This window comes from Podarcis liolepis, assembly GCF_965112155.1.
Source record: "Podarcis liolepis genome assembly, chromosome: 5".
NCBI classification, from domain to species: domain Eukaryota; kingdom Metazoa; phylum Chordata; class Lepidosauria; order Squamata; family Lacertidae; genus Podarcis; species Podarcis liolepis.
The window spans coordinates 20,480,350-20,495,876 of NC_139556.1; the positions used below are offsets into that span (position 1 = coordinate 20,480,350).

The following is a 15,527-nucleotide window of genomic DNA, read 5'->3' on the forward strand; positions in this document are numbered from 1 at the left end:
CTGCTGCTGCTTTCCTGGATGAGACTCATAGATGGTCCCACTCAATCAGGGATCACCCAGTGAATGGAATACAATAAGCCCACAATTTATGTGGCGTTTACGTTCCAGGGATTGTGCCTAAAGCTAAAATCACGTATAGTCAAAACACACTGGGTTCAATGGTGAGTGCAGTTGCCAGAGTCATCTTTCCCAGAACCCCGTTCCCTTTCTGCCCTTTTATTAGTTTTTTTATTAAAAAGCCACATACATAAAGTTGAATACACATAAGATAAATGTACATAGGTTGTGGAGCTTATTGTACAAAAAAAAGGACCTAGCCAATCAGATTCAGATTCATGGCGATGTTACTATGGGGGAATGAGGGCATCAGAAATAATTTAGCGTTTTCTCAATGAGCGCCTAAATCACTGAAATGGGTTGTTCGGCACCGGCAATAAATGTTTGCAAACAACCGTGAGCAGTTTTAACTCAGCTCTGACGTGCAAATCGCTTTCCCAAGAACATTCCTGCTGGTAAATACAGTGGTACCTTGGGTTAAGTACTTAATTCATTCTGGAGGTCTGTTCTTAACCTGAAACTGCTCTTAACCTGAAGCACCACTTTAGCTAATGGGGTCTCCTGCTGCCGCTGCACCGAAAGAGCACGATTTCTGTTCTCATTGAAGCAAAGTTCTTAACCTGAAGCACTATTTCTGGGTTAGCGGAGTCTGTAACCTGAAGCGTATGTAACCTGAAGCGTATGTAACCCGAGGTACCACTGTATACAGTTGCTGACTCACACTTGCGTGCATCAAAGGGTTAACCTGAGCCCCTCCCTCAAGTTACTGTGGGTGGGATTTAGCAATTTCCCAGCAGCCTTTGCTCCCTCTTTCCCTCTGCTTCCTCAAAGAAGCTGCAGCCAATTAAAGGCTCCCACCTGTGAGGAAAAGCAGGTGAGTGAGAAATCTCTCCAAAAGGAGATTTTTTATGGCCCGCTTCTTTAGTCTGCATGGTTCTTTAGTAAGGAAGCAAAGCTCTTTCTTTTCAAGTCGTTTGGAACCACTTTCTTTATTTTACTTGCCAACAGATGGATACTTGTTTGCTGAAACGTCTGAAACTCTGTGAGTAAGATCTACATTTTGGTATCTATGATTTACTCTAGCCTAAGTGGTTTTTTGTGGAGGAAGTTGGTTTAAAGGTGGCCATGGGGGTCACATGTAAAAACTAACCAAATTTTAATGTGCTTGGCTACAAGAGAGTCAGGAATCTCTCTTGCAAACCTCTCTCCAACACATTCTAGAGCACTAGGGATACCAATCCCTTCCCTACTCTCTTCAGCTGCTAATGTAAATTAATGAGAACAATATTTTCCTTCTGAATAGGTTAGACAAATGCTAAATTATACGCGGGCTGTATCGGTAACTAACAGCCAAATGTGCATTATTCTCAGGGCACTGCAACATCGGATGATGGAACAGGCTCATTTTAACAAATCTCTGAGGCTTCAGACCAATAAAATATTGAGGTATACATAATTTGTCTACCAAAGTTAGAAAACAGCAAAGTAATTTGGGGAAAGTTTGTAGTTTTATGTAGGCTGCCGCTGTTCGAAGTCCAAGGCGCCTTGGGCTGTTTTTTTGCCACATGAATCTGCACAGCTGCACAAGGCCCCAAATCAGCCTGTTTTGAGTTTCCCCAGCAGCACTTAATTTTAGGCCTTCCACCCACCAGATCCTTGATTGGTTGAGAGGCAGTGGATGAAAACAGCTGCTTTAAATGACTCCCCATTCAGTCTCTTTCATGTCTATGTACAATCTCTTACTGATCAACTCTGGGGTTTTTAGCCAGTAATGAGACAGTCTAAAGGCCAACGTGACCAGGTAAGCAATATGTCTAGCTTTGCTTTTTAGATGTATTCAAAGCCCTGACTTCTTTATGCCTCTTTCCTGATCCTCATTGTTTGTCCTAACTTGGCTGATTTTAATAGACTATGATAGGTCTATAGGTATGCTGTGTGTTTTTAATGCCTGCTTTGAAGAGTTTCTGAAAATGCACCATATCCATGGGTTTTGCTTGTATGCAAATCAAAATCATCATTGTATCTTGCAGTCTCCTCTGTTTTTACTGTGGGGTTTTTTTTTGGTCCTGCTCCTCTGTCTCCTCGCAGTATTTTAATATTCAGTTTAATACATTTTCCAATATAATGGGGGTTTAGTTCTCTCCTGCCAGGTTTTGTTGTCTTGCTTCATGAAGAACAATAGCCATAGAAAGATGGCCTCTAGCACTGTACAATTTATAGGTGTGGAGTGGTTTAAATAGCCAATTTGTAAAAGCTTCAGACTCAATTTATGTGCTAGGTTTCCCCTCCCCCCCCGGCATTTACGTTGATAAAAGTGTAAAATGTGCCAAGCTTCAATTCTGTTTACTCCTCTTGCACCTTACCAACTAACCAAAGAGAGAGGGGCCTGTTCAACACAGTTCCAAGTCCATTTGTCATTGAAAATAACAAATGCAAAAATATTCTTAAAATGCATAAACCATAAATTGAAGCTACGTAAAAAATAAATAAACAGATGGAGATAGATTCCTCTCCCTCCTGGAAAATACTTTTGGGGACTCTCTCTCTCTCTCTCTCTCTTTCACACACCCACACCCACACCCTGTTTGCCATCACATTTCCCCACAATTTCTCCAATGGCTGCTACTTTTCTTATTCACATGGACGATTCCAGCCATTCACGGATCTTGTAGTGACCAATCACAGTATGTAGCCAATCGCTTTCAGTTATGAGTGAGGTAACAATTCCTGGATTACAAGAGGGAGGCGAAGCACCCAGCTGATGAAGCACCTCAGTGCCAGGGGAGAAGTGTCAAGATAAACTGAAGTTAAGCAGACAGGCAGGGTGAATTCAGCAGTGGAGTGGAGGCCAGGGTGGTCAACTCTTTCTCCTTTTGATCCCACAAACCCTGGATTCATAAGAAAATAAGCTTGATAAACAATAACAGCTACAAAGACAGAAAGGCAACTGGGGTTTGGGAGTGTCACATTGAGGATGTTTTTTGTGTGTACGTACCCTTGCCTTTTTCCCATTTTTAGTGCAAATACATTCTGGCAAGCTCCTGAATAGGGTTAGGGCAGGGGTAGGCAACCTAAGGCCCATGGCCTGGATGCTGCCCAGTTGCCTTCTCAATCTGGTCCGCGGACAGTCTGGGAATCAGTGTGTTTTTACATGAGTAGAATGTGTCCTTTTAATAATAATATAATAATAATTTATTATTTGTACCCCGCCTATCTGGCTGGGTTTCCCCAGCCACTGTGAGCGGCTTCCACAGAGACCAAAAATACACTAAAATGTCACACATTAAAAACTTTTATTCAAAATGCATCTCTCGGTTATTTGTGGGGCCTGCCTGGTCTTTTTACATGAGTAGAATGAGTGTTTTTATTTAAAATGCATCTCTGGGTTATTTGTGGGGCATAAAAGTTTGTTCATTCCCCCCCCCCCAAAAAAAAATATAGTCTGGCCCACCACATGGTCTGAGGGACAGTGGAGTGGTCCATGACTAAAAAAGGTTGCTGCCCCCTGGGTTAGGGTGAACATCAAAACCTGTGGTCAAATACGAGGGTAAATGCTCACCTATCACAGGTCCTCCTACTGAGAACGGTTGGGGAACTGGGCTGGGAGCAAGAGAATGTGGGGTTACAGAGTGTGTGTCCTGCAAGGGTCTGACAGAAGACTGACAAACCACATGGACAGATGGGTCACTGAAGAGGTGCCTCTCTACTGAGGGACTACAGGCAGGCAGAAGACATGTTAGGATTCCAATGAAAATGGCAACACCCGTAGGGCTGTTTCTGGGCATTCTGCTTCAAGAAGCCTAGCTTTTAATACAGCCCTTCACCTGTCAGGTATCCCAGCTGTCTCATGCCATCTAGACATCATGCATCTACCCAGCATTGCCCCCTTCCCCCACACCAGGCCTCCACCTCCATGTATTTGCTCAGCAGGAGCCACAACACAAAACCACAACACTATTGATTCTGGATGCTTAACTGCATCAGATGCAAAAGCCTGGGTGCCAAGTCCCGGAATTGCTGTCAGCATCCTGGCTGTGTTGCTAAAGATGGGGCCGGCTAATTCAGTCAGGTCTGCTCTTTCTGCCACCGCTTTGAGTGACGTGCATGGCCCAGTGCACATTCACTGAAAACTAGTATCAGGGAATGACATACAGTTTGATAACATAAGATGCTTAGGGTTTTTTTGGCTCAAGTGAGATGTTCAGAGCTAATAGCCCTGGTGAGCGGAGTTTTAGCTGTGATCTGTACCTTGAGATATCGGCTGTGTCTGGCTCAGGGAAAAAGGGGGAAAGAATGAAAGCTTATTTCTAGAAAAGGCTTCCGATGAGCAGCATTTGTCATTGAAGGGGAGATGGGTATAATTAGCTTGTCAGTCTCGTTTGGGCTGAGCTGGCTTTCTGCGCTAAGAAAGATGGACTAACTGCCAGAGCCGCTGACAGGTAGTCGATAATGCAGCAATTAATGTCATAAATAATTCTGGAACCAATTATATCAAAATGGACTCTGAGCTTAAAAAAAGATCAGAATTCCCTTCTCCTCCTCCTCCTCCTTCGCTAACAGCAAGCCCCAGCTTTCATTTTTCTCTGTAATTACTTTTCATTGTATATAGCCATAAAGTAGGGTCTTTTTCTTCTGTCCATATTTTTAAACTCCCTTCCACCCCAGTTTCTCTCCCCAGCCCCCACCGTGTCCCTTTCCGCCCTCCTGCTCCCCCAGGACTCGGTTGTTACAGGATATCTTTGGGTGAGCACATAATCTTTGAGCCTGGCTGTTTACATGATAACTCCCTCTGCACCGAAATGATTAAGAGCCCAGTTTTCTCAAATGTCATGAGCAATGACAGCGGAGAACACCAAAACAATGGCATTTGGAAATGAAGACATTTGTGAAATAAATTGATTTGTCTTATTATTTTAAAGGTTGTTCTGACTTTGCTTACACTGAACCTATCGATTTTTGTTGGCCTCCTCCTTCTCCACTACAGTTGCAACCGGAGAATGTGAGCCAAGCTATTCCCTCTGTGCCGCAAACACAATTTACTACAAGCTTAACAATGGTCTTGTAACCCTTTCTAGTATCTCCTGCCTATGACGGAGAAAACAATATGAATGATGGTGTGTTTTTGTTGGGCTGACTGCACTTTTGAAAGAGAGAACTTTAAAATGAGGTTTGGGAGAACAGCCAGGCCCGTTTGTAGTTTTGTCCTGATGTGCATTTTGAGAAGTTGTGGCTGGGATCAGCTTCGTACTTTAAAGTGACAACAGCGACAGCAGTTCAGAATGTTTGAACTGAAGTGCTTAATGTATAATGATCTGAGAATCCTGACAATTGGGGAGAGTCTGATCAGGATCAGTTTTGCCAGGGGTTGAAGTGGTGGTGGTGGGGTCTCCTGGTTCACAGGTCATTTGCTTAGTCGGCAACATATAGTTTAGTTCCTCAGTCCTCTACAAGCACCCCACGCCTGAAAGAAACCTAGCTATTTACAACTAAATGATATTTTTGGCCAAAATTCAATGTTGTTAATTAATTAATATAGAACAATTCAAAATGAGGAAGTCTTCTAGGGGGAAGATACACCGGTAATCCACTTGTGCTGAGTTTGCTGCACTCTAGCCTCCTTCGGCAATGAGGGGTTTGGTGTTTTGGGAAAAGGAAAGCAATTGCAGCAGAAAGAGTGTAGGCATACCCATGGTATCCATAGGAAATTTGGATGCAGCATGCATGGCTATATCCCACACCACCCAAATTGTCTTGAGATGGTGGCCTAGAAGGTATTGATAAATCAGTATTAATCATCAGCATGCACCCTCATTACCACCCAGACCCTTAGGGTCTCTGCACCCCATCTCTGTACCCCCCCCCCTCTCACACACATATACACACCAAGACACAGAACCAGAGAGAACAATGGCCATTTATTGTCATGATGGAAAAGAGTACACAGCCCAAACAGGCAGGGAAAGCTTTCACAGCAGCAAAAACACCCCAAACTGAGCACCCCATGATCACAGATAGACATAGCAAGGAGCCGGCAAGTGATGGGAAGGTGGAGCCACACTAGGAATGACAGAGGAAATTTCCTTCTGTCCACCTGTTCAACTCCCATCACGTAACAGTCTCTTGCTAAGAATGATTTTCATCTTGGTTCTCTACAACTGCTGTGTTTTTTTAAAAAAAAATTATGTACACGTTATACATAATAGCTACGTAAATTGCATAGCAATTTACGTTATTTACATATTCATTGATGTACAATTGTCACTGTCCTGACATGGGTCTTGCATGTCTTTTTTTCTTAAATACTGCATGCTGACTTTGTGTACATACAGAGCCTATAGTCACCAAGGCTTCAATCCTAACCATGTCTACTCAGAAGTAAGTCTCACGGAATTACTTCCATGTAAGTGGAGTTATGGTTGTAGCCTTTACCTGCTTCCCACTGTGAATTTTAAAAACCAATGAAATGCATCATTTATTCTTGTTCTTTGTCACAGAAAGAAGTATATTAGTTTCTTTTGTCATCTGTTGACTTTATTTGTGTTCCTCAGTTAGAAGTCTGAGGATTTGAAGCAGTCAGATACAAATCGTGTTTACTACAAACATTGAAAATAAATTAGCTTGAACATTATGTTTCAGGAGATGCACACATACGGTCATTTTCTGAAGAAAATACACATTTATGGAATAAAATCATGCACTACAGAAAGGGCTTGTGTAAGTGCACAATGTTTAATATGCCCACAGGAATTCTTACAGTCCAGGACACACACAGCAAAATACCAGCAGGGTGCGAACGTATCCTTCCTTGATGCCTGAATGGGGGAAAAGAGGCAGGGTTAAGTTTATACCACACTGTAAAATCCAGATAGTGAGACTTCAATCCTAGTCCCACTTACCTGGGAGTAACCCCAGTTGAATTCAGAAGAATTTACTTCTCAGAGACATGGTTAGAATAGATAGCTTTTTGATGACCTATTAGCCACTTCATTAACTTTGTCTTTAAGGTGCTGCCAGGCTCTTTACTTTTGCTGCAAAATACTAAGAGAGGTACTCCTCTGGAAATTCATCAACTTTGAAGGGGAACAAACAAGGAGGCAACTGATTTGTAAATATCTATCAGTGGATGAGAAATGCATGCCTCTATCATGCGTTACAACAGATGTATGAAATTGCATATATTTCTGAATCAGCGGACAATGGAATGAAAGAAAGGCTTCTGCAAAATAAATGAATTGCAGCAAAATGGAAAGTACCAGAAAATGCAAATGAATGTTGGAGCAGGCTGGGGTATGTCTGTTCATCCCTAGGCCACATGAGTTGAGGCCTGATGCAAAGATCAGGCACAACAAATACCAAGGGAGGATCCTTCAGGTTGGCCACCGGTGCTCTACACCAGTACCACAGGCAGAGGGACTCACAGTTGCAACAGTATGTGCACTGGTATGAGTAGACTGGCCCTTGCGTTGAGTCCTGCACCCAATTGCGTCGCCGGCTGCCTGCACCAGCTCATGTCCCTTCAGCATCTTTGGGAGGGTCATCCTACAGAACAGTGGCCATGGCATCTAGCAAGGCAGCCGGTGGGAGGATAGCAGTAACATCACTACCCACCCCTACTCATTCCTGCAATATATCAAACAATTGGATGGTGGAGGCTGCCTCTGACACAGGCCTCATCCTCCACCTGTTTTGTATGGATATAGCTGGTGTTGGCTTTTTTTTTTTTAGTCAATAAAAAAGCATTGTGGAAGCAGCAAATTACTGCTGCGTTCTTTCACAACCTTTTGCTTCCTAGAGCCTGACAAATGTTTCCAGTTTCACAGCCATGGTGGCATATACTCCTGGGAGGTTGGGGGAAACAGTTCATGAAGTTCCCACTGTTTTCAAACTGGAAACATCTGCTGGCATTGCACTCTGTTTTGGCTGTTGGGTTCTGAAGCAGAGAAAGACCCTGTAACCTGATCAGCCCCTCTCTGTAGCAGGAGGTGTCACTGCCATGACTGATAATTACAGTAGATGGTTGCAGAGGAGGCAGGATCATTTGGCCAAACCGGCAAATGCTTTAAACGCTTAAAATGACCATATTTTCAAATGCAAAACCATGTCTGCCGTGTCTGCGCCTTGTCTCTGGCTGCAGCAAGAGGCACAACTGCTTTAATCAAGCTTGCAAAGGAGCAAAGTGTTTCCATATTTTTATTTTATAATACAGACCATTGCTCTGTCAGGCAGTTTGAGGAGTGGGAATTCTTTTGCAAATAAAGCACAGGCTCTGAAGAGTGGAGGCTTTGAGGCCCACTTATATGGATATGCTGAAAACACCATATTCCTAGTTCATATTTTAAAAAAGAGAAAGCATGCTTACTTTCTACAGATACGGCATGACACCATCACATTTAAGCATTCTCTTTCCTGGATAGCCATTGTAGGTCAGTTTAGCCCCCTGCCTCTGGGTACAGTACCTCTGGGCAATGTGAACGTATGAAGGCATAATGCCAGGAGTCAAAGGGATTTATTGTAGCATCTATGAACATCAGAAGGCAGGTGTTCCTTGGTGTTGATTAGGCTGGACTAGAATTTCTGGAGAGGATTCCAATTTTGGTAATCCATGGAAGAATGTTCTCTAGTTATTTTCTAGAATGGCTGGAATGTTGGGTCCCCATAAGTCTCTGGTCTTGTGATTTCCTTTACCCCCCCCCATAGGAACATAGAAAGATGCCTTATAGTGACTCAGATAGTTGGTCCAACTAGCTCAGCATTGTTTGCACTGAATGGCAGCTGCTCTCCAGGATTTCAGACAAAGTTCTCTCCCAGTCCTACCTGGAGATGCTGGGGATTGAACATGGGACTTCTGCATCCAGAGCAGATGCTCTATCACTGAGCTATGAGCCTTCCTTTTCTTCCTCCTGCAGAAGAGCTTTTTGAGTTTGTTTGATCCAGGGCTGTAGGATAACCAGCTTCATACAACCAGTGTGCTTAAGTTTAATTAATGCATGAAGGGGTTAATGCGGGGGTCGGCAAGGTTTACCTCGCCTGGACCGGTTCACTCCAGCAGAGATGCTTCCATGGGCCAGATTGCGCACCTGCAATTTCTGGCGCTGCGGAAGTGAGTCCTCGTGCCGCGCTGCGCCGGTTTAGCACAGTGCGCAGGGACTCGCCGAGCGGGCGGCTAGGTTCGGGGGTGGCTCATGGGCCAGTTAAACGACCCCCGTAGGCTGCTTGTGGCCCATGGGCCTTAGGTTGCCGACCCCTGTGTTAATGCTATAGAGTAAGCCAGGGGTCCTTAAACTACGGCCCCCAGGCCAGATCTGGCCCACTAGGCTTGTAGATCTGGCCCACCGGCCGAAATACCATGCCAGGTTTACTTCAGTGGGCGGGGACTGACTGAGTGGGCGGCGAGGCTTCCGCAGCTGAGGTAAATCCGGCACAGCGAGGAGTTTCCATTGAAAAGAACGTGCATGAGGATTCTTTCCAACAGAAACGCCGCGCAGGGTTTACCTCAGCAAGCGGGGACTGACTGAGGCTCTGAATGGGAACAAGCTCCTCAAGTGGCGGCGACTCTGCCAATGAAACTCTGCGCTGCGTTGCATAGGAATTGGTTCATATTTTTTTCAAAATATAGTCCGGCCCCCAACAGTGTCTGAGGGACAGTGAACCAGCCTCCGGTTTTAAAAGTTTGAGGACCCGTGGAGTAAGCTCTCCTGCCAGGCTTAGCAAGGTCACTTCCCTTTACCTTGGGAGGAAATGGGTAAATGAGACCAATTCTCAGATGGCAGTGGAATTAGCAAGAAGAATCCCTCTGTTTAGCACCTAAGAGGGTCTGGCGGGAAGGAGGTAGTCTTTCATTTATCTAGGTCCTCAGTCATTTAGGGCGTGAAACACTAATGCCTTACCAAAGACACCTGGAATGAGTCCCACAAACTGGCAACCAGCACTGCTGTTTAAAAACATAAATTATATCAGTTCTAAATTGAACCTCACCCTGTAATATGACCACTGCATTTTGTACCAGATGAAATACTGTTTAAAAGGCATCCCTGGTACTGGATATGCTTTGGAGTCTTGGGTTGTTTTTTAAAAAGTTCTCTATATAGTGGATCAAATTTGGCATGTCCTGGGAGTTTCTCTTTTGAAAATTTATTCCAGAGGGTAAGCTGTGTTGGATCTGTTGCAGAAAAGTTTTAGGGCACCTTTCATAGGCCAGAACCAACTTCTTTTCAGTATTTGTGCACAACTTAGCGTAGCAGCTTTTAAGTTTCACTTCCAGGGATATAGTAAGTTAACAACAGCATAGAGGAGGTTGGGGTGTGTGTGTTTGTGGGGGTGGGCGGGTGGGGATTGCAGCAGCAACAGGCCTAGACCAATCTAGGCTGCTTCTCTCACAGCCTTTATTAGAGATGGGAATATTGTTTTATCTGCCAAGGAGTGTCTCCTACAATCAGTCTGACATGCATTTAGCTTCACAGCAGCTGTCACATATTATGGATTTAGTAAATAGGAGAGCTTAAAAATTCTGTTTTGCTGTCTATATATTCCCCCAATTTACTTGCTTTTTCTTCTTGCAAACTCTGCACATTTTAATGTTACTTTAGTGGCTGAAATTGCTGTGAATACCTGGCAAGCCAGCCAGCCTAAGTGAAACTGAAATGCGGCATACAAATTCAATGTCAGTTTGGAACAATTAGCCAAATTTTGCTTATCTCCCCATGTAGTAATAAAAGCTATTTGTTTCTATAAGGAATGGAAGTTTGTCTAGTCACTGAAGGGATTTGTGATGATGACTGCTGGTGAAGAATAAATGGAAAGGCAATTTTTGCTGGGTGTGTTGACCTAGAAGCCACATTATTGTCGATGAGAATAATTAATATTCTTAACAAATTGGGTACCTCTGGGACATGAACACGACAGCACCATCCCTGCTCGTGATTCCTGCCAGCGCTTCACTATGAGGCCTGGAATACCTACTCCTTGCCTTGCAGGTCTTTATTCACCTGGCCTGGGAGGGTGGGACCCTGACTGACTGCAGCTACAACAGCTGAGGCTGCTGAACAGACTCTTCGGCTGCAGTGTTGTTAGCTGGAGTTTGTTGCTGTTGGGTTTTTTTGCATCTTCATTTTAGATCTTGTGATTTATGTGGAATTTGTTCAGTTTGGTTGTGTATTTCTTAAGGTTTTATTTATTTACGGCTACTTTTGTTATGTTGAAGCTACATATATTTTCCCCCCCATGTTATAAGCCGCCTTGCACACGGCTTGAACTATGGAAAGGTGGCATACAAGTAAAATATGTGTGCATGCATAGCAAAATCATGTAAAAATCCTTCTGGCGCTGTTGTTTATTTCACAAAATTTATACGCCCTCAAGGCACTGTACCACTCTTGGATTATAAGCAGGGGAATCACAGGGATCACCAACCCAGCACTCATGGGTAAGAGGTTGGTGGCCCTTCTGTATTGGGAAATACTTTTACCTGGGAGTGAGTCCCATTAAACTCAGCAGATCTCACCTCTGAATAGACATATGTAGGATTGCACTGCTGGGCTCTTCACTGGTTTTAGATTTAGTGAGCTTCAGGGCACCAAAACCTACATTGCTTTTGAGAGAAGGATGAGTCCTGAGGAGACCCAGAGACTTCTCCTGAGCCTGTTGATTGATTTTTCAGTGTTTCTTCAGTGCTGTGGTTGGTTGGCACCATTTTTCAGGGCTTACCTAGGCAACTGAGACTTGTGGGGCTTAAGATTATTTATACTTGATCACGCTGTGATTCAGGGTTTGTGGTATATGTATCATTTAAAAGGCTTGGCTGCCCTGTTATCCCTTTGGGGTGCTTTCTGCGGATCCATCCTGATTTTGGAAAAATCACCTTAGGCTTACTTTAAAAATAAATAAATCCCAAAATCATGTTTGCTATTTTATTTCAAATTATTTTCAGTAGAATGTTGTAATTCTACACACTCTCCAAGCTACCTCTCAGCAATTTTTCGTAGATATCTGAAGACAACACCTCTTCCTTGACAGATTCCAAATGACCGCATTTGTTCCTCCTGCATAGAAAAATATGAGTTTCCTTCTTCATTTCATCATCCAACAATTACCATCTAGTATTCTTCCTTTCTCTCTCCCTCTCCATTTAACAAAACCCCAAAGTCAGTTGTGATCAAATACATAAAAAACAATAAGAACATAGTGAGTAATCACCAATGAAAAGTCATAACTTCTGTGGTTGTAAATCATGCCTGAACAATGCACTTTCTAACCGACATACCTTTACCACATCTGATCCGCAAACATACTTACTAGGCAGATAATGAATAACTTATTCTTGGACAGAGTGGCCTAGGTTTGATTTATCTCTTAGTATAAATAAATAAGAAAAGGCTGTCAAATCCGGGTGAATAAATCTCATCTCTCCAGGAAGGCTTGTGTATAAGGATGAAGGGGAGGAGAATAAGTGAGCAGGTGCTTTTACCTTAATTGGAGACAGAATTTTTTTTAACCCTTTTGAAGGAGTAAATCGTATTGTTTCTGAAAAATTAAAGGGCTCTGCAAGTCACATTTTCAAGTAGATTCTGATTTCCTTTGCTTTCATGGAAGCCTTGAGATGCTGGAGTGATTTGGGTGAGGAGTTCCCCAATTGAAGTTACCATAGTCTTGGGACAAGCGCTCTTAAGTTGTTGTAGCTCAGTCAGTAGAGCACAAGACTCTTAACCTCAGGGTCATGGGTTTGAGCCCCACGTTGGGCAAAATATTTCTGCATTGCAGGAGGCTGGACTAGATGACCCTCATGGTTGCTTCTAACTATGATTCTATTATTGTTGCAGTTGTCACTAGGATGTTACGCACAGGATGGGGAAATTTGTCTGGGATCACATTGTTATCATGATTCTAAATCGGCCAGGGCCTTCATTTTTAAGAGTATACAGGCAGATTTTCTCATCCAGACTAGAACATTCACTTTTATCACAGCAATCTATATATGTACATGTTCCCAAATGTTCCCTCTCTGCCCCCCCATATGTATGTCAAGTTGACCGCCTCATTGTCTGCCACAGAATTCTGTGACTTGCACAAGATTCTGGGGTCATGTTTTAGGATATACCAGTACTCTCTGTTCAAACAAGGTGCTGGCCTGCTCTGCTGACATGGTGACTTGAGAGAGGTTCTCAACAAAGACCGTCTACTGGGGTTGCCCATTTTGAAATGGTGGTAGGAGCCACAAAGTTCCTTTTTTATCAAGAGCTATCTCCAGAGAGTAGCACTGGTTGACTTCTCCACAGCCCAGTGCTGATTGATTAGCAGGGTTCCATCTTGTCCCTAGTGAAGCTGCTGGGTGCAGTCATCATAAAGTTTGGGGTATGGAGCTTGGTCTCATCAGTATGCTGATGCCATCCAATTCTGTATGTCCATTACATCAGAACCAGATGTAGCTTTGTTGGTGCTGAATCGGAACCTGGAGGTGGGCAAGGTGGGGGCCAGTAAGCTGAAGCCGAATCCCGGTAAGATGGAAACACTGTTGATGGGTGGTTCTTGCATCAGGAAACACACTATTCAACCTGTTGTGGATGGAGTCATGTGCCTCCTAAAGTACCATGTGCGTAGCCTGATTATTCTCCTTGATCTGTGTTTGTTGTTAGGGAGCCAGGTGGCCTCTGTGCCTACGAGCACCTTTTTCTAGCTAAGTCTGCTTTGACAGCTTTGGCCTTTTCTGGGATAGCCTGGCCACAGTTTTGATTCTCCACTAACCTCTCATCCTGACTACTGTAATACACTCTGTATGGGGCTGCCCTTGAAAATAGCCAGTATACTGCAGCTAGAGCTGAATACTGACACCTCAGTGAATAGTCACATAACACTAGTTTTGTGGAATCTGCATTACCTGCCCATATATTACCAGTCCCAAGTTAAGGTTCTTATGGCGATGTATAAAGCCTGAATCACTTGGGACCTGAATATCTGAGAGAACACATCTGCAAATACCAACCTGCCTGGGCTGTTATATCAGCACTCCCAGCAAATCTTTTTCACTGTATGAGAACCCAAGATGGGGCCTTCTCGGTGGTGGCACTCCATTTAATGGAACTTCCCCTAGTGGCATGGATGAGCCTTTGTCACTACCTAAATAAGTTTTTATCCACATAGACCTATGGTAGATCTAGTTGGCTGTTATTTATGGATTTTAAAGCTTTGATGCTGCCCTATTCTGTAGGTTTTATGGTATTCTTATATTATTTGGTGTTTTATTCCATTTCATAATTTCTATTGCACCTGTTCAAAATGTATCATTTATACTGACATTATTTATTATTGTTGGGTTTTTGGAAACCCTTTGGTGATCATTTTCCTTGATGAAAAGTGGTATACAATTGCTTGTATAAATAAATAAAAATAATAATTTGGGTAACTTCTTTTGGTGAGGTGCATCACTTAGTGGGCTGCCTGCATATTTGCCTCCAAGAGATTGGGGGCAGTTTGTAAGAGTTACAGTGATAAATAGGTAGTGGAAATTTTAGCTTTGAACACCCAGCTGAGGTGAGAAGCTTTCTTCAAAGATCAACTTACATCCTCAGTTGTCCTCTTACTTTCCCCATTGACATTAGATATGATTTACAGCTGTGCAAAGTGAGTTTTTGAGTAAGACCCCTCCTCTCCCAATCTGCTACATAGATCATTCTTACTTGATAAATGAGTCTCAATTAGTCTAAAGCTTTTGCTGACGTTCCGTGCATGTGGGGGTTCTAGAATTCTAAGACGGTTTGTAGACCCAGAAGCAAGATTGCTGTATTTATTTATTTTTATTTTAAATCGCCCTGCTCAGATTCATTAGGTGGGAAAGCCAGTATTGGCTTTCATGGCATAAGTTAAGCTGCTTATGTATACAATGCTGGCAGCAATATGGATGGAAAAAGCATGTGTTGAATACATCTCGAGTGTCTTGGGTCTCTGAAGGTCACTCTGCTAAAGTAATATATAGTGCCAGTATTGGTGGCTCAAGGTCAAGTCAGCTTGCTTTTCATAATGCATAAACTTGAAGCTCTCTCAGACACCAATCATCTGACCTAAAACCTTGGAACAAATATTTTACTAAGTAAATCAGTGAGCATGCTGGCATTTCTATTAACCTTCAATGCACTGGTGACAGGAAATGAATAATGATAAATAATAACTCAGGCCTGTAAATCATACTTAACATCACAGGCAGGAAAGGGGGGAAATTCTGGTAGGCTACCATCTGTTAAGAGTAGAGCTGGAAGAGCTTGCTTGGAGAAAACAAAGGGGAACGCACTTGCCCCTTTTCCCAAGGGCTTCCCAAGGTGCCCTTAATAATACAGTGAAAGGAAACATTGATTTGAAAATATAGGTTTCCTAAACCAGACCGAGGTAGGTTATGTAGGGGACCTTCATGTGAGGCGGTGAGATTGTTTTCAGTCCCTAGTCAGCAACTTATTTTACTAGGTGTCATATCTGTGACAGGGCAG

At 43.3% G+C, this 15,527-nt stretch overlaps 1 long non-coding RNA gene across 1 annotated transcript in view; it reads left to right on the forward strand.

The window, feature by feature from the left end:
• Positions 1–912: 912 nt before the first annotated feature.
• Positions 913–15,527, forward strand: part of LOC310706771 — a 47,117-nt gene continuing 32,502 nt past the window's right edge. Inside the window, exons 1-2 of the long non-coding RNA XR_014526166.1 lie at positions 913–931; positions 1,066–1,099. This is a non-coding gene — a long non-coding RNA (uncharacterized lncRNA). The remainder of the gene's footprint in view (positions 932–1,065; positions 1,100–15,527) is intronic.